The 23,380-nt window shown below is 40.9% G+C and overlaps 1 long non-coding RNA gene across 1 annotated transcript; it reads left to right on the top strand.

Annotated features, from left to right (window-relative positions):
* Positions 1-2,979: 2,979 nt before the first annotated feature.
* On the top strand, positions 2,980-21,848 carry LOC118493271. The gene is made up of 3 exons (XR_004895276.1): positions 2,980-2,996; positions 11,379-11,384; positions 21,780-21,848. It is a non-coding gene; the product is annotated as an uncharacterized LOC118493271 (long non-coding RNA).
* Positions 21,849-23,380: the final 1,532 nt, after the last annotated feature.

Here is a 23,380-nt window from a genome sequence, read left to right as displayed (position 1 = left end):
CTGTTGTTGTAACAGAAATGTTGCCTTGTACATTCCAGGACTGTGTGGAAAAATATGCCCCTCCCTCTGCAGCTGTTTTGAGGTGTTGTTGAGCATGATACTTGAAAAAGTTCAGTGAAAAGTTGCTAATATTGTTCATACTTTGCAGTGAAACGTTTATATTAAAGTAAGGATTAATGCCTGACGAGGTGTGGACACCTCGAAGGGCACTAGCCAAATTATTATTATTTATCTTTATTTTTTTTTTTAAACATTAATTCATATTTTTATTTGTTTTACAATCGAAATCTAAAGTTTTTCCAAACAATAACTCTGTTTCCCTGGTTACGCTCAAGGGTTTGACTAATACCTGGAACACTCATTCCCATACCATAAGGTTCTTATGCAATGCAAATGTTGTTCAGTGCTCCATGGAATAGAATGGACCTTAAATACGACTTGCCACCCTTAGCAACCGGAGATATTTATAGTCTGCTCAGCTCGTAGAACCCTTCAGCTCAGCTAACGCTATGCTAGCAAGATCCAAAGTCAATAACATTGCGTACAGTTGGCAATCAGTAAAAATAATTTGGAAAGTATGCTTAACATCAAGACAAGCTAGCTATCCAGCCATGTCATTGTCCCCAAAACAATATAACGACTTTTACGAACAATTTTATCCGCGATGTGTAACGCTGCTGTCGTCTGCAGCCTGAAGTAGCGACCTGAACAGTGAACGGGATGTGAGATTACGTTATTCGCTGTGAAACAAAGTCAGTTCAGAGGGGCAGTGTAACTTACTTCGTGCAGCTTGTGTGTTACCGCCATCCTGTGTTGTTGAGAGGACGAGGCACTGAAGCACCACACAACTGACGCCAATCAGAATTGAGTATTCACCCAGACCATGGTATAATACGGTATATACTAGGGGTGTCAAACTCATTTTAGATAATGGGACACATACAGCCCAATTTAAAAAAGGAAAAGGCAACTCCTAGAAGACAAATAGGAATATTGAAAAATTGGAATTACAGTAATGACTTCTCTGCAAATTTCACACTTTGCAAAGTCATCCAGTGAGCTGGATTAGTCCCTTTGGTGGGGCGGTTCTGGCCCTAGGTATGTATGTTTGACACCCCTGGGGGGCTGGGTAAACAAATTGTAAAATTCTTCAAGAAATGAAAAGAGAGGCATTTCTTTTATGTTAAAACACAAATTACTTTTGGACATATTTTTGGCATGTACCAAAAGATAACTGAACAATTAACACAGGAAAAGAGGATTAGAACCTGAACAATGTATAATGTATAAAGGTAATTAGTAAAAGTAAATTAATACTTTTTTATTGCCACACACAAAAGAATTAATTGGAGTGCTGTCCAAAGTACCCTTACATAATATTATCCACATTAAGGATCCAGCACACAGTCTTCAAAGTCTTGTAAATGTCAATATAAGTTGAGCGTGTTAAGTCTGTTAGGTTTGTGTCTATATGATGTGTAACCTCTGAGTTTAAAGTAAAAACGTGCAGTTGATGTTAACCTTCTGAGGTCTAGGGCATTTTCACATATCTTCTTAAATTCACCTTTTTAAGATATTTACATAAAACTGATCCCCATGTGTTTCAAATCAAACATCGTTTGGATGCGCCGGTGCGTCTTTCGGCCTCAGAGGGTTAAAGGCCATGTTAACAAGTAGAGTGTAAATGAATGATGGTCTTTTGTTTTGGTGTACATGATTTCAGAAATGGAAATGTTGTCATATTTCAAACCTCACAAGTTGCAGCATACTGTATTTCGACCTTTGAGCTACTGAGGCTGAGCTGATGAATGTGCTTCACCTTTATTGCCCACCTTATTTTGTGTATCAGTGACATTGCAATTCACAAAATATAAAATCATTATTTAAAGGGGGCAAAGAGACGTTAGCATCCAGCTTTTCTGTGAGCCGGCCAGAGCAGTAGTGGTCTCATACATAGGCGCCGATACCGAGCACCCACGTGTGCCAGACTGCCAGTAGGCTACATTCATTTAAAATTAAACATTGCAGTTGGTGCTAAGTGGAGCGTCTGTCATAGTGTGATTGGTTATGTCGCTGTCAGTCCCCTGCTCCATATCATATCCACCAATCACAGTGTCTCTCTTAATTTTCCACGAAGTTGATCGCGGTTACGTGTCAGTTAAACTTTTCATCTCCAGTCCTATCTGTATAAGTGGCGCTGTCCTGAGTTGAAAGATACCTACTTTACAACTTTATTATCAAGTTAATAGGCGTGTGTGTTCATGTCAGCCGCTGTCTATTTCCTAAGGTTCTGAAATGCAAACATTTTTTGACTATTTTTTTTTTTTTTTTAAAAGGGCGTGCGCCCGTGAGCACCCACGGAGGAAAACATAAATCGGCGGCTATGGTCTCATAAGGTTAACTGAATGCCAAGTACATTGTGTACACTACTTCCCATGTCAAACACACAAACTAACAATTCCATTTGAAGGCAGCAAGAGTGTCAGCATCAGACTGTTCAAATAAAGGACTATTGACACTTCAACCCCGAAAGTGCCAGCTGCTCACTAAGAAACTTTGGAACTGTACAAATACAAAGAGGGCACATCTGTTAAAGTAGTGCAAGACAAATGTGAGGAGAGGTTTCCATAGCTACATGAAGGTGTTGTGAAACTAAAAGAGCTGCTCCCTGCAACAGGGAATCTGCTGACAACATTACAAAGCCTGTGATAAATAAATGAACACTTGGATTTGAAGCTTTAATTAGAATCCCCTTCCAGTGAGTAAGTTTTACACTTGTAGTGAGAACATTTGTATTTGTATTTATTTATTTATAAAGGACAACACACATTAATCAACATTTCTGTAAATGTGCCAGTGTGTAATTTTCAACTATAGTCCTTTGGCCAGATGATTTTAGAACAGAGCAGCAAGAAGCAGCAAGATATTAGTGCAGGTTAATCTATACAGACAAAAGTCAACGAGACATTAGTACAGATTAAACTACACAGACAAGAGTCAACAAGACACCATACAGACAGCTAAAACAACAGAATGTATGTATCCTTACATATGTACTGTATGTATCCTTCATTTTAAAGCTTTAGTGTTTATTATTTTAGTAAATGTCAGTATAAAATGAACGTTTCAGTTGATTGATTTTAAGGTTTTGACAAAAACACTATTTTCAGATCCTTTCCTTGAGTGACAGATGCTGTGTGTGTGTGTGTGTGTGTGTGTGTGTGTGTGTGTGTGTGTGTGTGTGTGTATGTGTGTGTGTGTGTGTGTGTGTGTTTGTTTGTGTTTGGCTGTGTGTGTGTGTGTGTGTGTGTGTGTGTGTGTGTGTACTGATTGATGCTTCATTGACAATGTTCATGGGGGCTCTTTGGCTGATTGGATGCAAACAGACACACAACACACACACACACACACACACACACACACACACACACATATATGCTCACAGCGGTGTCCATGGGGGTTCTTTGGATGATTAGAGAAACAGACAACCTCCACTGATTGCTCCTTTCTTGATGATTACCCCCCTCACACACCATCCGTACACATACACAAAAACACACACAAAAATAGGTAAACATTATAGCTAGAGTACAGTGTGTGTTGATCGAAGTTATACTCTTGCATGGTGTTTTAGGGGGCTGTGGCTAATGCCGGTGGGTTATTCATTGTGGGATTTCTTTAATGGATTTTATAGTATTTTATTCGGTAACACTTTATTTGAAGGGGTATGCAAAAAGACTGACATGACACTGTCATAACTATGACATGACACCTATCATGAACATGAAGGAGTCTTTTTGAATGTTCATGACTGTTGTGATGATGATGATGATGATGATGATGATGATGATGATGATGATGACACTTAATGCAAAGTTATCTTAGTTTGAGATGTTTGTGTTGTGACAACCTGACATTGACGAAGACACTAATCTGTGTGTCATGAACACTTGACATTAGGCAAGACAGTATAACCTGTTAATGTTTTTGTTTTGACAACTTGACATTAACCTAGACAACATAACATGTCATAAATATGTCATGGCAGGCCTAATGATCAACCTTTAAGAAACTAAATGGAGCTCAGTGTAAATTCTTTCAGGAAGACTTCAAATAACTTCAATAACCGCTCTCTCTTCTTAAAACAGATCCGCTGTTTACTAAACGAGAACAAGAAAAGTGAACGCCTCTAAACAGTGTTTAGAGGCGTTCACTTTTCAGTTAAACCAATCAGAATCGGCCATGAATTTCACGAGCCAATCACGACATTACATCCCTGCTTTAAATCTGTTTCTCTCCCTGTGCTGTCAGCTGTCATTTCAGGCAAAGCGTGCAACCCTCCTCCTCCCCTTCCACCTCCAGTCATCGTCACCCGCGGCACCCCGGGTCTTCCTCCGGCAGACCGCTCCGTCGACTCCTTCGGTCTGGTCTTCGGGCTCCTTTACCGCCACCACCAATGTCTAGACTCCATCGGGGGGGATATGTCCTGTTTCTCTACCCCTTTTAAAAATTATTTTATAAAGATATAGTCTAATCTCCAAAGACGCTGTACATTTCATTATGCATATGTACAATAAACCTTTGCATATCTGCAACGAAGTCTCTCCTGATTGAATTAGCTTCATGTGTTAACGTAGCATTAATTGGTTGGTTTTAACATTGGCTGTCATGAGATCATTATAATTTTGTCATGAATATTTTTGAAACAGTTTGGACTTGTCATGAAGTTTGATTTCACCATCAAATGCTTGTATAACGGTGTCAGGAATAATATCCATGACCTCAAGTAAAGTGGAACAATTTGGACTTGTCATTAAGATGTCTTAAAAGTTATATAGACCAGTATGAGGACAATGAATGCAGTACCGATTTGGCTGGGCTGGGGTGCGAACCGAGTCCCCATAGGGGAGCGAGCTTCCCTTATCCACTCAGTCAATAGCCACAATGCATTCTCATGACTATCCTATGAAACTGTGGCGACCGCCGGCCGTTCATGGTCAAGTTTAGTGGTCTCTGCGGTTAAATTTAGCTGAGAAAAGATTGCTGTGAGCCGGGTACAGGGCACTGTGAAGAAACCCGCTCGTTTAAGCGCCCATTGTTAAGTTTAGCTGACAAAAGGTGATCGTCATGCAGCAGTTAAGTTTAGGCACCAAAACTACTAGATAAGATTAGAAAAGAAATTGTGGTTTGGATTAAAACATCAGTCCCCTAAAGTAGTCTTCCCGTGACAAAACAAGCTCTTCCTGGGTGAAAGTCTTGTGTTTTCACCCGGACATGAACTCCGCTCTGCCAGTTGAAAGCCCTGTTTTATGATCACAGCGCTCTTATACAGCAGCAGTCACTGTGGCGCACGCAACAATAAATACGTGGAATACATACGAATTACAGCACATTACTTTTCGAAAGCTGTATACGAATGGTTAATGAGAACAGCCTGATAGCCAACACACCCACCGCAACAATAACTCCTATAGATCGATAGGCCTGTGTAAATAAAGCTAAACCACACCTCTTCTAACCCCAACCCTAACCCATTTGATTAGGTGTTGCTGGCCCAATCCCAAAGTGAGCCCTGAGGACGGACTAAAGACTCACAGACTTAATTGATCTCAGGTGCTAAGTGAGTGAGTGTGAGGCCACATGAGCTCAGATAGGTATAAATTGGATTGGGACAGCACTTCACGAGATCATGTTACCTTGGCGACGTTTAATAACAAAGATGTTGCTGACACTTGCCGGTTTGGGAATTTTCATTTTAAGTTTGTTGCTTTCCACACGGCCAAGGCAGGAGACGGCTGCCTGATTCCAAATTTTTTCAAACTCTTGTTTTACGAGCTGGACAATAGATAGGTCTGTGTTCCGTGGTTGTGTGTCATGCTGTTGTTTACCTTTGTAATTTCCGGATTTCCCTATGGTCTCCGCGGTAAACGTCACAACGCTTTGAACTGTGGGTAATTCCCTTTGGTGAAGTCTGCATCGATGCAGACTCACGGAAAGGGCTCGGTAAGTGTGTACTTAAACCCTCACGCCCTTTGAAATTCGACATTGGGACAACCCTAAGCCCTTACGAATTTCGCGAGAACGCGCACCAAAGTCCATGAGTCTGTGAGTCTGGACTTTGGGATTGGGCCGCTGCGTTGGTGCAGCTGAGGGTTGTCAGGGCGTTGGTTGTATTTGTTGTGTATCTGTTTCTGGTCACTTATATAGATTTTTAGTGAATACCAAATAGAGCTATGTGTCGAAAAACTAGCAACAGGTTTTTGGCTGCATGCCTGACTTCACCAGCCACCATGTCATAGGACATTAGCTACATGCAAATGACATTTTAAAGGTACATGACATCAGCTTACACACACACACACACATACACACACACACACACCAGTGCTGTACTACATACACATTTGCAAATACAAACACGTGCACAATATCCCAGAGACAAATGCCTTGTCCTGGCTAGTAAAGAGTTGCCAGGTTATGAGGCCCAATAAACATGTCAGGCTCACCAGATGGTCAAATAAACCAGCTTTATAGCTGCTTTGTTAGTGTGTGTTGACATGTTTACTTCTATGGGAGATTGTCTGTGTATATTTATCAGAGGCTGTTTCACAAACCCAAAGTTTTCTTCAGGTGTCTGCTGTGCATGCAGGCGTGAAGATATATGCTGTCTGACCTCCAGTTATTTAAAAGTAATGTGATTGTGTGTGCACCTGAGTGAGGACTTTTTTTTTTAGTCCTTAATTCTGAAAGGAGACTCTTTTAAAAGTACTTCATGGAGTTTCTGCCCACCAGTGGAGCTGTTGATTGATGAGTGGGTCCCTGTATTGTTTGAATCACATGTTCCACATGCACAGCACTGAATCAGGTGATGTAATGTCTGGCAAATGCAGAGGGCAACAACTGCTGTTGGCTTCCCATTCATTTCTATGGGAGCAGCCGTGCAATGCATTCTGGTAGCGTCGTGGGGACTGTGGAGAAGTGGGGCGTAGAGTCGATTTGCATGAAGTTGAATTCAGCCAACTTTATGCAAATGAGGAGCGGCCGGCTCGGCTCGCCGCCTCTCAAAATCTGACGAAAATCTTCTACACTGACCTTTGTCGATCTGAAATGAAGACAGATTCAGCAACTGTATGGCCTATTTCTCGCTTAAAATGTTTCCAGAAACATGTTTCGGTGAACTATTTTCGTAAAATACACAATCTGCCATCATGGTCGGTTCTGAAATTCGGGAGCAGCCAGCCCCACGTGACGCGTTCGTCCAATCAGCTGCAGCCATCGCGGTTGTAGGAGGGTGGAGACTGTTTTCCTTGCTTGTCAGTGGTCAGTGAAGAGAAACTGGTGGCAAGCTCACTAGCGTGCGATCCCATCCGTGAAAACAACCCGTATATGGACATGTACCATCCCAGTGTGGTATGGCACGTGGCGGAGGACGGAACAAAACCGGAACGCAGCACAGACGCGCCCAGTGGAGAATCAGTTATTCTTGTTACATCAGTGTTTGAAATCACAAAATAGAGAACCTGTAAAAGAAAGAAAGAAGACAATGTGGCTTGAGGAAGCTGACAGACAGTCCCCCGCCCCTCATGTTTCCATGTGCTTATGACATTTGCAGTGAACATTATACACGCACAGACGTCGTCAAACACAGCACACACATGTTGAGTCTTGAGAGCTGAGCTCCTTTAAGTGCTTCCCCCTCTAGCCCTCTGTCAATTGGAAAATAAGAGTCAGGAGCTGTGGGCGTTCATTAACTATGCTAAAACAACTATGAAATTAGTCTGTCACAGGGGCAGAAAGAAAGCGGAGCACATCGTGATGAAGTGATACAGAAGGAGAGAGGTGTGGAACAATAATGGTGCAATAAAATGATGGTAGATGGGAAAAGTTGGAGGGAAGGAAGAAAACGCGGAAGGGGGAGATGTGCGAGAGAAGATGGCGATGGTGTGATAGAGGGAGGGAATTAACTCTGTCTATGAAAAAGCTGGTTTTTCTTCCAATCTATCTTCCTGCCTAATTCCCTGACAAATATAAGTCTGACTCCACCGGGGGTAAGAAAGAAAAGAGAGCGCGAGGAACAGGAGGTTGGGATCAGTGGGGAAGTGAACAAGAGAGAAATTGGAAGGAGGGAAGGTGAAGAGAAGGAGGAACAAGGCGATAATTGGAAGTCAGTGTTAGTGCTTTGGCAAATCCACCTTCTCTAATCACACACCTGCGGGAGGACGAGAGAGGGATGAGAGAACAACGATAAAAAGGGCTGAAGGGAGAAACACAGCAATAAGAAGATGAGAAAGGAGGAGGAGGAAGAAGAAGAAGAAGAGAAAGAAGCCAGGGGGAATGAAATGATCAACATGAGGATGATGAGAAAAGTGAAGTGGTAATAAATAGCTTTCAGTCGCTAACAAATGAGTCGCAGGCATCAATGAGACTGAATCAAACTGATTGACTGAGTGCAGCGGCGGGGGTACAAATGCTCCCATTGATTTTGTCCTGATCAATATCCCTGAAAGACAAGAGATGAGCGAAAAGAGCCCGAGTTTTATTTCCTCTTACACAAAACAAGCCCTTAATTCACCTAAAGTAATACATCTGTAATTCATTTAAGTGATAAACATTTCATTTTGCTTCATTTAGCTACACTGGCAGAACTGACAGGCTCCCATTAAGCGGTATCATTCTAATTAGAATTTGGTCTAATTTTACTGTGGTGTTTTGGGCGATTGGAGACATGTTCATCCAAACAGCCTCAATGAACGTCGACGGGGAGGAATGGCATTGATTAAAGACAATGGGTGATAAAATGTGGTGGAAATGATCTGTTCAAGAGACTTTGATGAAATAGGAATACTTGAGCACAGACTTGGAAAGCATATAAAGTACTTTGCTGTCATTTGGCTGGCTGCTATACAAATGTCACCCGGCCACCAGAAATGAGCTCTGACTTCTCATCCATAACTCATCTTCATTAATAGTTGTTGTGCAATTAGGATGGCTGCCACAAAACTTTTGGTAATCATGGAAATTGTTTTGCTGCATAACCCATCAAAATGTAATGCTCATTGGGAGAGAGAGAGAGAGAGAGTGAGAGAGAGAGAGAGAGAATGTTAATATCTGAGTAACTGAATTATTTATGGATGCTGCAGCTGATGTTTGGGACAAATTCACCAAAACACTGTGAGCTTATGCAAAAGAAATCATCACTCCAGGCAGGGGCGGACTGGGACAAAAATTCGGCCCTGGCAACTCTGTCCATTACCGTCCCAATTTCAGACGGGGACATTATTTGCTTTACAATTGCAAAACCAGGCTCACGTGAGATTATGGCGGCTATTAAAGCAGTTTGAAATAGGGTTGGGCGATATGGAGAAAATCAAATAGGTGTAGGTGCTTTCACAAAATATTTACACAATGAGATTTTTCATAAATAATCATCAGTAATGTAGATACAATGACTCAGAGGGTAAAAGCAAATAGCAAACAGCTAGAACAGTCTGGTGTGTTAAGAAAATTCACTTTACTGTAATGCAGCCTTTAAAACCAGTAGAAGACAACGCTTATTTCATATTACCATATTACGATACAATCTAGGAAGATATCCACTTTCATATCACAATATCGATATAATATCCATGTATTGCCCAGCCCTAGTTTAAAACGTTTTTTTTTTTATTAGGTCACAGTTCATTTTAATTAGTCTATGGTAATCTCACCTAATTGCCCGCATAGCTCTGCACCTCCAACCTGACCAGAGGTCTAATCAACCCCAAGTGGGAACACAAGCGCACAGGGCTTTTAATTTACTGATGCCTCTACACTCAAATAGCAATCCTGCACACTGAAACATTTAATTTAATTTATTTTTCATCTTATCTATTTTATTTTGTGTTTTTAAAAAGGTCAGCAGTACAACACCAGGCGTATTGTCACAGGAGATGAACAGGCATTTATATACAGAAATGTGCACATACATGCACACACAGTACACACTCACCTAATGAGTTATCGAGCACAAGCAAACTGTCACAGCCTGTGCCTTATCAATGCTGAGTCAGCAAATTCAGTTTTTGACTTTTTATCGGTAATCAATGTGTCCTGTTTGTACACATCCGTGATCAAAGGTGGTTAATAAGGGCATTGTTCAATCCATTACAGATGGACACAATTAAAAATCCTTCTTCACCGGCAGGTTTACAGCATTTGGAGTGGAAATCCAAATGTTCAAATTCCCTCAATACAGTTAGACTAATCTACATTTGTTTGTAAAATATGATCGGGCCCGATTTCCGATCACGTGATCGGATCTGGACATCCCTAATACAAACTCATTTAAATGCATAACAAATCCAAAAAGTTAAAGCTGCAAGAGTTGAACTTCACAGCCCAAAGCCTTCCCAACAATGCATATCTCTGACGTATTGGTCTTTCAAAAAATTGTTTACCTATTGTGTTGTGCAATTTAGAAGTGTTGTCTAGTAAGAATGCAACAAAAACAAACAGTGAACAATTTGGCTAGTGCTGACTAACACTTCCAGGTGAGAGTAGCCTCCAAAAATGAACTTATTATAACTAAGGTTCAATGTTCCAAGGACCATGCTTCTCTCTTCCACTCATTCAATCACCTGTGCAGACTTAAATAAGTGTGTCTAACCCTCTCCCACCCGGGTTTCCAGATGTTCCAGCCACACCACGACACTGGTTGACCCCATTCACCCCCCGCCAATCCTCAACCCCAAGACTCTCAACGTATCCTTCCTGTATCCTCTAGCTATTCCAAATTAAACTACTTATACAGTACAATGGCTTGGTCTTGTTTAATATTCTTTGATTTAGACACCTGATCAATTTCACACGCTAGTCCTCATTATTACTATAAATACTGTAGAATTCATGAGTCGTGAATAAGTAAACAAGTTTGGACACAACCATTATTGGATCAAAAAGTTGTTATTGTGAGCAGAATGTACATTGTAGCATTCATTTGGAGCTGTAATCCTGTCCACGACAGATGTAAGTCCCCTCTGTAAGTGATGAGCTGAAAGGGACTAAAAAGCTCTGTGCAAGCTGCAACACAAGCGACACCTTTTGCATTAAAAAAAGTAATTTGATTCGTTGTCAATACAAAAGAACTTAAATAACGCAATTGATTTAGAGCTTTCTGAACCCTCATTTGTCTGATACAACATGCATGCAACAAATTACACCGAGCCTTGAAAAAAAGCCGCTTAAAAAGGTATTACTTCTCAATGTTCTTTTTCCATCTATACATTTCCTCACCACCTACAATGGCCATCTGCCTTGATTTTCCATTTCTTCCCGTCATCATGCTGTTCTTTCTTCGTGTATGTGGAGGAACTGATGGATGGAAAGACCATTACAAGTAGCAAAATGTAGCACTTTTCCCTCTCATCTCTTCCTCCTCTCTTTCTGCACCCAATCTTTTCCCTCTCTTCCCCATCTCTCCTCTCCCACCACTTTCACCTCGTCTTCTCCCCTTTTCTCTTTCATCGCTGTGCTGTAGAGAGAAGGAGGTATGTTTGGAGGGATGATTAGAAAAAAAGAGGAAGGTTTTTGGGTCTGGTAGCAAAGTTCACCTCTGTCTCTCTCCCCCGGCAGCAAGGGCTAATGGATTAGTTCAATGTGCTGATTTCTGCAGAAACTATGTGTGTGTGTGTGTGTGTGTGTGTGTGTGTGTGTGTGTGTGTGTGTTTTTCTGTGTGTGGTGGAAAGTGTAGAGACATCCCCCATGATTTCTTTCTTACATGAGTACATAACTTGTTGGAGCCTTGGGCTTTTTATCTAAAGTGTATGAATGTGTGTGTGTGTTTGTGATTCAGCGTCGTTCTTACAGGCCGTGGATGTGTGTGTCTAAGTGACAGAGATCTCGATATAGCACCATGCAATAGCACCATAGCAACACTTTTCTACTTTGTTCCATTATGGCAGAAACACACATAGCAGTTTAATAATACATACCAGTTACCGCCACCTTTCTCATTCTTTCAAACAGAGAGAAGCGACAAATGACAAAACAGGGATGAAAGGGTCAGAGAGGGAAGAGACGCTGTTGTGCCACTCAGAGAAAACTGCTGACACTTCAGATCAGCCGAGGGGCCTTTTATGATCCTCTTTGTGTCCCGATCTAAAAGCAAGTTTCTTTCTGCGTCCTCTTCATATCAGTCCATTTTCTTTAAAATACATAACCAAAATGGGTTACAGTGGACTCAGGGTCCTGGTATTTGACCTGATAAATCTCTTTTCCACACAAATATAATTTGAGTTTAGGTTCAGTGTGGTTTTAGGCTCAAAGTTGACAGCAAGATTGTCAAGTCATCAGAATGAGACCAAAAATCTGTATAGTATCAACTACGTGTATGTGATTTGAATTGTGAAAGATAAATATTAGAAACAAAGATATGCTGTGACAGTTCACAAAGTCTAAAGGTCATATTACAATGTTTCTTAAAACAAGCAAAGATTCTACCAATAGGGAGGAATTCAGCAATTTCACTTAATGTTTTTTTTTTTAAAGAAAACACAAACAATATTCTGAATCAAGACAGAACTACGCAGATCAGCGCAACTGTATAATCTAGAAAATGGTACCAGCATTATGAAAAGTCTTTAAACAACTTGATTTGTTTAGGAAACAGGTGAAATAATCAACACGCCCTCATACCTTAACGCCAGAAAAGCTTGTTTGCCAATGATTTCCAAAAACACATACAGTATATGACATATATAATGATGAAACGGATCTACTTGGTTAGGTTTAGGCAACAAAACTACTTTTTTAGGTTTTGGAAAAGATCATGGTTTAGGTTAGAATAAGTATGTTTGTTACGTAACATCAACTTGAAATAAGTTAACATTGACTTTTGGTTTCAAACGGTACTCAAACAGCGGTCTCCTGGGTGACCCATCCATCCACCCCGACCTCCTCCCAAAACGGATTTTGTCGCTCTTTATGCTACGTCACCTCACTTCCTACTTTGCTCCTATCATAATTACTATGGCCATTAGAGGTCGCCGCCTAACAATAAACGTAAATATGGTTCGTAATAAGCTGCTTGCACAGAAGACCTATATGGACGTTTTTTTGGGGGGTGAGGACGGTCTGAAAATGGCATCTACCAAATAGCTTGTTGTTTTGGCTTGTTTTAATTTTAGGACTCTATAAAAGACTAAAAGCCCTGGTATACTCCAAAATCAAAATCGGGGCAGACTGTCGACATGCACTCTATTTAAACTACCTTGAGTGTCTGCACAAGCAAGCATTATTTGCAGTATTTGCATACATCTTAAATGACTTAAATGATTCATGTAATATTTGGCTGAATACACTTTTTACACACTTGCGGACTTGTCTTCAGACTTACAGTGATATGGTTCTCTCATGTACAGTTTCAATATTAATAGAGAAAACAAAGACATCATAAAACCAGACAAAAACAATTAAGAAACAGCATTTTTGACTAATGTTTTTTCTTGTTTCTCTCTTTCTGCAGAGAAAACAAAGGCAAGGGTCATTCACATTGCAAATTATACGTTTAGTGATTTCAGTGACAGTTATTTCAGGGCGACTGGTAAGAATCCAGGGATTCACGAATTGACCTGTTCCGATGATGTATACTTGTAGTTAAAACCCTTCATGAGTCAAAACACCACAAATAATCCCCGGTACTTAGAGAGGACAGACATAATTCCCCCTGTAATGGATAGATAACATTTTGAATTCACAGCTCCAAGAGGGGATGGGCATCTATATTTCATCCAACAGCGATGCACAGCTGAGACACTCGGTAAGTGGTGGGGAGAAAGAGAGGGGACATGCATTCATATTTCATCAGAAAGACACTTGGCTAAAACAACCGGTAAGTGGTAAAAAAGAATGGGACCGGAAGAGAAAGGACGTGCATTCATATTTCATCATGCAGAGACGCAAATAGTTAATAAAACAGGAAAACAGTGGAGGAAGGGGACAGCCAGCTACTCACTGACAACTTTCGGGATCGTCAATAAATAGGCATGAGGGACACTTTTAAAGAAGGAGGAGGGGTGAAACAGAGCGAGGCACACATCTATATTTCATCAGAAAAAAGGTGACTGAAATGGCCGCTAACAGGTGGGTATCAATATAGACACATGAAGACCACTTAACGACAGAGGGAGAGAGAAGCAGAGAGTGCTGCGGTGATGCAGAACCACATCTAAAAGCTGATAACTGCCTCTATGAATATAGACACATCCACAGTGACATTTATAGACAGCCATTAGACTTTAGGCTGTTACTTTGTTGACAGTTTAAGACATCCATTTGCTCCAGTGCTTGGCATTGTTTTGTGCTTTGCAGAGCTCTAAATGCACACAGGGCATATGGGTGCCTGTGGGTTACCGCTATAGTTGTATTTGTGTAGAACTCAAAGCAGAACTCAAAGGCAAGGCCAGGCAGGCAAAGTCAGGTCTGCAACAGTTGCTGTTTTTTTAAATTATTTTTTATGTACAGGGTTGTGAGCGAGAACTGGCTCCCTCAAATGTCAAGTCATACTTTAAATTTTGATTTTGATAATGCACAAAGTCAACTGCTGAGATCTCCGAATGGCTAGTGACGTGACTGACACAAAAAGAAAGAGAAGTCAAATGATCGGTGAGTCAAAATTATTCTGAAGAAATAAAAACATTATTACCCAACTTGTCCACTGCAGAATGACTTCCTGGTTCAACTTTCAACCTGCTGTACTTAACGTAGTTATGCATTTTAGGCATGCTTACTTAGATTTTTTCTCCAAATAATGTGGTTTAGATAATCTCCCTAAACTTGATGTTGCCAAGTTTGAATTCATTGTAGCATTGGAATTGTCTTGTCTTGTTTTCTTTCTTTTTAAGATTTTTTTGTTGGCATTTTGATAGGACAGAGAGAGAGGGGGAATGACATGCAGAAAAGGGCCGCAGGTCGGAACTGAACCCACGGCGACGAGGACTAAGCCTCTGTATATGGGCACGCGCTCTACCAGGTGAGCTACCAAGGAGCCCGGAATAGTTTTTTTAAAGAAAAAGTATGGTTTGTTTTAACTTGGATTCTATTTGTGTAGCTCCGGCCGATGTTTCTGTATGTTATTTTGATGCTGAACTCACCAAAGTAATTCTTGATATCTTAGAATGCGGCGACATTGATAAAAATGGAATCAGCGATACCTGAAACAAGAGCAGTCCATCATACAGGCTGCAAATGAAAAGATGAAGAAAGAGAGACCGGAAATGTTACATTGTGGCGAACTCAAACATCTCAAGCATTAGCGATGTAACTGTCGGAATGAATGCTTTTGTTCCCGGAATAAAACTGGTCCCAAATATCTAGCTGTTAGCAAATGATCCGTATAATCTTCGATGCTACGTGACGCAACCATTGCCATGGCAGGTGTGTTACTCAGGACCCAAGGAAGCGCAGTGTTGAGTGTAAAGTTGTTTGGATGAGCGGAAAGCTGCAAGCAGCAATACCAGAAGCCAAGCAATTTGCCCGTTCTGAACAGGCACGTTTTTTAATGGACACTGCACGTGGATAAAAAAAGTATCTTTCCTCTTTTGGCGCTCACCCACTGCTAGTACCAGCGCTACTCGGCTCGGCTCGACTCGACCCAGCCACGGTGCCCCGTCCTCCTTTTTTCCATTGCAGATTTAGTACCGCCTCATGCGTGAGGCGAGCGTGGCTGGTCGTCATAGCGACGCCGCAGGAAACTGCCGTGACCTAATGTGACACACACACACAGAACGTTAACGATGTGTTGTGTTTGACTCTCGGCATGGGACAGCCAGAAGACAAATTGCTAGAGGCAAAAAAGCTGGAGGCAGCAAAAAAAACACCGCTGTCTAAACTCTTTAAAAAGGGCGGGTTTGTTCAGGGCACCCCCGTCTGTCACTAGCAATGATGACGCAGTGATTAGTGTTGACTCTCTCTGACCAATCAGTAGTCTGCAGGTTTTCACATCACCTTTTGGTATCGCCTCAGCTCGCTTGTAACCTCGACAGAGGTGATACTAAAAAAAGTACCTGTTAGCTAGTAACCAGGTACTTTTTTTCATGATGAAAAACCAAGAAAGGTGAGTAGAGACGAGGCGAGTTGAGCAGGTACCATGAAATGGTAAAACGCCATTATAGGACCTTACTTCACATATTCCTTCACATGTTAGCTTTCTCCCACACACCCACGGTGTATCACCATCAACACTTCAGAGCAGAACAGAGAATCTGCAGTTTGAAGCAACACCTCTGCTTTCAGTAGAACAGATAGTTCTCTCAGTCCAGCCTTCAGGTTCACTTGACCCGGCTGGAGGACGAGTAGATTTCTAGACAAACATTCAGCCGTTCACTGAGCTCCCAGGGTGCTAATGTATAGCCATTAACCATAGTCCAACATACCCACACACATGCACGCACGCACACACACACACACACACACACACACACACACACACACACACACACACACACACAATCTCCAATCCCCTGGAACTTGAGATTGCCCTCTCCACTCTAGTGCATTGTGGGTATAAGACTAAGTGCTGTGTCCATGCTGCATCTCTCTCCATGAATGTAATGGCTCAGTGTTTATGTGCGTTTGTGTGTGTTGTTTGGTTTCACAGGTTGAGAAAGCAGCAACTCTCCTCATCGTCCAAATGCAATGTTTCTTGTTGTATTGTGCAAGTGTGTGTTGGTATTCATTTATTTGTATGTTTGTGTGTACAGGTGCATGTGTGTGTGTGTGTGTGTGTGTGTGTGTGTCATTGAGGGGAATAAGGGTTCCTTATTTGGCCTGACAGGGCAATGAGCCACTGAAACGAGATTAGCCTTATTTATCGGCCTCTGGGCTGGTGTGTGTGTGTGTGTGTGTGTGTGTGTGTGTGTGTGTGTGTGTGTGTGTGTGTGTGTGTGTGTGTGTGTGTGTGTGTGTACGTGTGTGTGTGTGTGTGTGTGTGTTCTCCCTTAGTGTCTGTGCCCCTCAGACTAAAATGATCACAGTGGTGCAGTAGTGCACTCTCATCACTGAGTGTGCTGACAGCATAATTGGTTGGCATGGAATTTCAATTCACCACTGTGAGATTGCTGTGGGCTACTCTGTTCTCAGCCCTGTTAGCCACTGCTGCTAATAATCCGAGGGAGACGGAGGCCATGGTAACGGTCTCGCCGTCCACTCTGGACACACTGTTAAAGCTGATTTATTGTGAAGGATATTCAAATTTACATCAAAACGTTCTTTCTTTTGCTTGTTCATTCCTCATAAACATAGGAATACAAAGAATCAATCTTTTCAACAAGACTGCCCTCACCATTAAAGCAACAGTGATCGTTTATTCAAAAGCTTAAAACAACCTACTTTTTCTTGCAAGTGAAAGTCTTGTTATGTGAGTGATGCCTGTCTTCTCTTAAATGCATGAAGATGGAAGTAGAGTGATAATGTTAAATCAGAGTTATATAAGTCTCACAGGACAGAGGTCGGGAAGGATAGTTTAAACAAAGTGTGCCACTCTGACACTGGAGACTGCAGTTCATGTCCCGTAACCTGCTGTCAATGTCTTTTCCTAAACCTAAAGTAGTACAGCCTTTTCAGACCTGAAAGTCTGAAACCAAGGTTTATGTTTTTGTTACATTGTATATATTGGATCCAGTTAGCTTGACATTGGTCTATATTGACGACGTTTCATTTCTGTGATTTTTCCGGTGCTGCCAGAAATTCTGCCGGATGTCCCTAAATATTTGGCCGGATGTCCGTTACCTTCCGCTTTCTTTGTGTTGGCATTTTAAACTCTGGTCGATTTCTGAGGACTATGGTTAACTGCTCCTCAGATCTCTGCAGGGTAAATCCAGACAGCTAGCTAGACTATCTGTCCAATCTGAGTTTTCTGTTGCACGACTAAAACAACCTAGGCTATTTTGCAAAGGCACCATTGCTCCGCCACCGAAGACGATTGTGATTGGTTTAAAGAAATGCCAATTAACCAGAGCATGTTTTTCTCCCATCCCGGAATGCTGTGTGGACTAGCCAGACCCTCCTCTGCAGTGCTGGGATGGAAGGTCTGGCAATGCGAGACTAGGTATCTGATAATAATTGTATCTGATAATAAAAGTCTTTGTCCTGGTATCCGTGCTGCTTGTCTCTCAACATCTCGGTCTGACAACAGCAGAAAGTGGACTGGACTGCATCTCTAGCAACTGGAGTTATCTGTAGCTGACAATGAATGGTATCTTTGTAGCCTTGGTTAGAGTAAGGGGTTCCTTCTCTTAAAAGCCTTTAATGCTTTGTAAATTATCGGAATGGCTTTCCATCACTCATTGCATTTTGTTTTTAAAGCTGATGTCAAGGCCATACCTCGCTCCAACTACGAGACCAAAGGTGATCGTGCCTTTACCATTTTAGCTGGAACATTTTGGAATCTTATCCCTCATTCTGTCAGGTACGCTGAATCTTTGGACTGTTTTAAGTCTTTTAAAAACCCACCTTTATACACTATCCTTTCGTAAAGGGCTACACCCCCTTTATGTTGTATTTTTGTACTGTAATTCATGTTTATTCTTATTTATTTGTTCATATGTATTGCACGTTTGTGTGAAGCGCATTGTAACTACGTGTTTTTAAAAGTGCTACATAAATAAGTTTTGACTTACTTACTCACTAATACGGTTAATAAGGTTAAATTACAACCCGTTCTCATTCCCAACTCGTAAAATACTGACGCTTGGTCAGTGGCTCTCAGCGTTGGGATCCGACGCAAAAATCACACTTTAGTGTCTGCAGCAGCTCGACCGCGGCGCTGTAAGATGATGTAGTATTAAGAGCTACAATGGTAGCGAGTAGTATGAAAGACCGAAAATCTCCGTAAGGAGTTTGGTTGGGGTGGCGGATGGATCAAACAACACAGGACTTTCACTCAGGGGACAGGGGATTCAGTCCTGTTCTTGTCCCTGAAATGTACATTTTGTAACCCCACCCACAATCTGTTCCTAAACCTAACTGTCCCCTTGTTGTGCCGCATGTCAGTTAAACGTACGTCCAGACCCAGAGCGTCAATTAGTGACGGCAATAGTGTCGACCCATAGCTTTAAAAAGTGACGCCAAGAGTCCCGACCAAGCTTGTCTAAATATGACGCCAAAGGCCTAGACATGAATCCTGGAAGCGTCAAATAGTGACGCCAAGGGCCCCCCCCCCCAGAGCGTCACCAAGAGTCCTGACAAAGTGCGTCTAAATATGACGCCAAAGGAGACTTGTTGTGTCAAAGGCACCTGACCAAGCATCGCTTTTTGACACGATGGGATTGAGAATGTGTTGTAAATTTCAAAGTAAAAAAAGCTCACTTGTTAAAGAAAGTCAGTTTCTTTGTTACATTATGCAAAATATTACTCATTTGCTGCTGTGTAACTTTCACCTACATAAATAAAAAACAGTATTTAAAAGACAGGTGTGAAAGGAAATTAGCACAAAGAAAAAAAAAAACAGCTGAAGACACAGTATAACTGATCAAGTCATCAAGCCAGCAAGAAAGGATGACAGTTTGACAGAGGAAGAGAAAGGTGACACGGAGGAGAGAAATAAGGAGGAGAGGGCAGAGATGTAACAATGAGGAGGTGAATTAGAACCAGAACTAGGACAGCGTATCCCTGGGCAGCCATGCGTGTACGCTGTAAAACACAGCAAAGCGCTGCAAAGTGTTGTAAAATTCATCAGGTTTGTGTTTGTGAACATTGCGTCCCTTAACGCTGCCACGCTGCCTCTCAATTATGTACAACTGGAATTAGACATGAATATAGGATGGCCTGTAACTAAATGCAGATACCACAACAACACATACATACAGCATACAGAGGTTTTCCTGTCTGACACAGAGGCACCAACCACAAAAGAATATTCAGAGACATGCATACATACCAGTGTATTTAAAATAGAAAAAAACACACTTTATTTCCTCTACTCAGAGCAGCATAATATCACAGTTAAGAAACAAGCACACAGCTACAGGTTGCAACTCACTGACTGGGTTGACTACATGTTATATCCCTCTTAAAGCAAAGCTGCTAATATATAAATGTGAAATAGAAGTCAACACTTGACCTGCATTTTAAAAACAGTATACAGACCAGCCACCGCCACCAGAGAGGCTGTCTGGAAGACTTTTATTGGACACTCAGTTTATTAAAATGTAATGTTTTGGCGGGTTTTACTTTGTGCTGTGGCTGATACGCTTCTGCATCTGGGATCTTGTCACAATATAAGATGTTTAAGTCAGTTTTCAGTGTTTGGACGTCACAAAGAATCTGCTCATTGTGGAACTAGCACTTTCATTAATAATGAACAAACAGCTGGAAACAGCTAGCCTGGCTCTCTCCAGAGATAAGAAACTCACCTACCAGCACCTCTAAAGTTGACTAATTAACATGTTATGTTGTTTCTTCAAGTGTAGTATTAAATAATAAATAATAAATGTAATAAATTACACACGTGAGAAAAACTCAGAAGCAGCATAACTCATTTCACCCATATGTAGAAGATTCGTGAGACCTTGATGAATTACACAGGAGCATTTAATGAATCTCCAATTGAAGAGAGAATTAAGCAGGCAGTACAGTTTAACCATGGTGTGTTATCGTGTCGTGACACATAGTTGTTGGACTGCTGACCTGAATGAGACCTGGGGTACCACTGTCTCAAAGTACATAGCATGAGTAAGCTGGAAATTCCACCATAACTAGAATGTTATAGATCTCCTCATCTAATTCTCAGCAAGAAAGTAAATACCGTATTGGTCCGAATATAAGACAACCTTGATTATAAGGGGAACGTGCCTGTGTTCCCATAGCCCTATGTTCCCACATTTCTAAGATTTTTTTCAAAATTATGCCCTATGTTCCCACAGTTCCCACATTTCTAAGTTTTTTTTTCCAAAATTAGGCGCTATGTTCCCACATTTCCTTTTTCATACATTTGTATCAGATGTTATCCCCCTAACCCTAACCCTAAAAAATGTTGTGGGAGGATAGGGCTTAAATTGAAGGGAAATGTAGGAACACAAGACCTAATTTTGAAAATGTCCTAGAAATGTGGGAACATAGGGCCTAATTTTAAGAAAAATCTTATAATTGTGGGAACATAGGGCCTAATTTTAAGAAAAATCTTAGAATTGTGGGAACATAGGGCCTAATTTTAAGAAAAATCTTAGAATTGTGGTGATGAATTAGCGAAAACGCATTTTATTTTATATATATATTTTTTTATATTACCGTGCTATCAGGCGCTAGTTGAGGCTCCATCTGTTTGTAACATTAAAATAAAATGGATTATGGATCATTTTATTTCTATAGTTTATAGCTGACTTCTCCATTGTCTGTTGAAACAGGTGACGTCACTTACGTTCTGCGATTCGAACAGTGGAAAGTCCAGACCAGGATTAAAAGACGACCCCACTTTTTACTTTTCACGTCTTATATTCGGACCAATGCGGTAAGTGTATTTCCAAAATTGTTGGACCAAATAGCAATGTGGATTTCGGTGCCTCATTTCGATGCTCCGAAACGAAAGTAACAGGCAACAGAAGCATCGCTGCATGTGACGCTGGTTAACACTACACTTGGCAGCAGGTAACGTTAGCCTACCGTTAGCTAGTAGCTGGATTAAACACGGTTTAAATGCTGACATCTAACGTTAAACGGTGTAAACTGTGACTGTATTTCATTGTAGAGGATTCCAACAGCGGGACGTTAACAGTCTGCAGCTGCCGTTGTTGGAAAAACAACACAGACTGTGTTCACTGAAACTGGTAGCCTAAGCTTCGTAGTGCATTCAAAGTTACTGTAAAATACCCTTTTCGGCGCCAGGATAGCCCAGTTGGTAGAACGGGCGCCCATATAGAGGTTATAAGTTATTAGTTATGACACTATTAATAAATCTTTTAATTTTGACCATATGGCCTAAGCAATAAACAAGCTGTTCTTTAATGTCACCGACTGTCGTTTTGTGCTCTTCTTTTTTTTTCTGTACCATTTAGTTTTGATGATTTGCATTTGGTAATACAGTCATTGAGTAAATGCTTTTTTGTTTTCTTTTACTTTCTTTCTTTCTTTTTTCAGTATTTCATGACAAAGTAGCAGAGAAAAATATCCTGCATTCATCAGAATTTCTTGGCCCATGGTGCAACTCTCTAACAAATTTCATTAAAATCTGTTTACTGTTTTTGAGATATCATGCTAATGAACAAATGGGAGAAAAAAACACAACCTCCTTTGTAGAACTAATAGTGCTAATTTGATGTTAATACAAACACTGGAATTAATTGTTATCTTAATTCATTTTAGACAGTAAACTGTAACCCCATTCTCACAAGACAAAGTAAAATATTGTTGAATTAATGACTAAAATTGGATCTAGATGAAATATTTGAAAGTCACCACGTAGGTGCCATCTTCTTACCCTAATCCCTGTACACCTGTGAGTGTGTGTGTGTGTGTGTGTGTGTGTGTGTGTGTGTGTAAAATGGATAACTGTTGTCAGTCCAGACTAATATCAACTCCCACATGAACTGTTAATGCCAAGGACAGCATTCACACACACACACACACACACACACACACACACACACACACACACAAAGTCACAAACATCATCTCATACACACACACACTCTAAAGCCAATAGATCATTAATCCACTCTGCAGTCTATTTGGAGGCCACTGTTGATGGAAAGAGGGAGAGACAGAGGAGAGGAAAAAATATAGAGATGGGAGGAAACAAAGAATGAGTGAGGGACCAAAAGAGAGACCGTTATAAAGAATGAGCTAAGTGAGCTAAGTGTGCTGCTGTAATATAGCGGAGTGAATTTACAGATGCGTCACAGAGGCAACAGAACAGAGTGGTGACAGAGTGAAAGAAGAGGGTGAAAAATATATGGAGACTTGCAGAAGAAGTGGGATGAGAAAAAAAAAGAATGATGGAGAGACAGAAATACAGAGACAGAAAAATACACCTGTTGAAAGTCACAACTCCAATATGATGATTTGAATACATTCAGTTCAGTTCAGTTCAATTCAACATTACTTTTAATATATCATCATCATCATTCATTTATAAAAATACTATTACTGTAGTAGATGTTTGATGTTGCATTATATTTTTGTTTATCCTCCCAGAACACAAACTAGGGCTGGGTATCGCAATATATACTGCATGATACACTCTGGGCCAACATCATGTTGACATCATGACACAGTGAGAACACTTGTGTAGGTAGTTTGGTTAGAGATAGTTTCGAAAAATACAAAGAGAAGATAAAGACACCTTCAGGATGTGAAAAAAATAAGTAAAGTTTGCACGCTATTAAATCTCCTTCTCCAACATGCATTTTT

Source organism: Sander lucioperca, chromosome 15 (genome assembly GCF_008315115.2).
Source record: "Sander lucioperca isolate FBNREF2018 chromosome 15, SLUC_FBN_1.2, whole genome shotgun sequence".
Classification (NCBI taxonomy): domain Eukaryota; kingdom Metazoa; phylum Chordata; class Actinopteri; order Perciformes; family Percidae; genus Sander; species Sander lucioperca.
This window is presented reverse-complemented; position numbering and strand designations above follow the sequence as displayed.